The 536-nt window shown below is 40.7% G+C and overlaps 1 non-coding gene across 1 annotated transcript; it reads left to right on the plus strand.

Annotated features, from left to right (window-relative positions):
• Window positions 1–205: 205 nt before the first annotated feature.
• Window positions 206–294, plus strand: trnay-gua (transfer RNA tyrosine (anticodon GUA)). The gene is given in 2 exon segments: window positions 206–242; window positions 259–294. It is a non-coding gene; the product is annotated as a tRNA-Tyr (tRNA).
• Window positions 295–536: the final 242 nt, after the last annotated feature.

The raw sequence follows: 536 nt of genomic DNA on the forward strand, positions 1-536 counted from the left end.
GCTGAAATCAATGTATGGGCGTAGAAAACATAGTCCAAGGGAGGTATGTAATGTGTCATCATGAGTAAATGTCCAACAAAGAAATAGAATAAGAACCATGGCCTTTTGCCTTGATCCACTCTCCATACTGTCAGCTCTTTGAAAAGCATAGTCTCATTAATCTTTTGTTTCAGGGAAAAAAGGAACAATTCAATGTTGCACTGCTCCTTTGATAGCTCAGCTGGTAGAGTGGAGGACTGTAGGTTCACAGTAGCAGTTATCCTTAGGTCGCTGGTTCAACTCCGGCTCGAAGGATGTGCTTTTCGTTGAGATCACTGGGAACTCTTCACATCAGGTGGATATGTAGACAATCGTAGTCAGAGATGTAGGGTTCAACCGAAAAAGAGTCTCCACGTTCTGACATGAGCAACTCCCTGTAATCTAAATGTAAAGATGAATATAAACACAATTGTTTTCAGAGCCATCCATTTGGTTTCAATGATCGAGTTACTCAACTACAAACGAAAAGATTCTCCACCTTTGGAACTACATTAACT

The sequence above is a fragment of the Seriola lalandi genome, unplaced genomic scaffold, assembly GCF_002814215.2.
Source record: "Seriola lalandi dorsalis isolate HSWRI2012SDOR001 ecotype SW California unplaced genomic scaffold, Sedor1 jcf7180001969487, whole genome shotgun sequence".
Taxonomy (NCBI): Eukaryota; Metazoa; Chordata; class Actinopteri; order Carangiformes; family Carangidae; genus Seriola; species Seriola lalandi.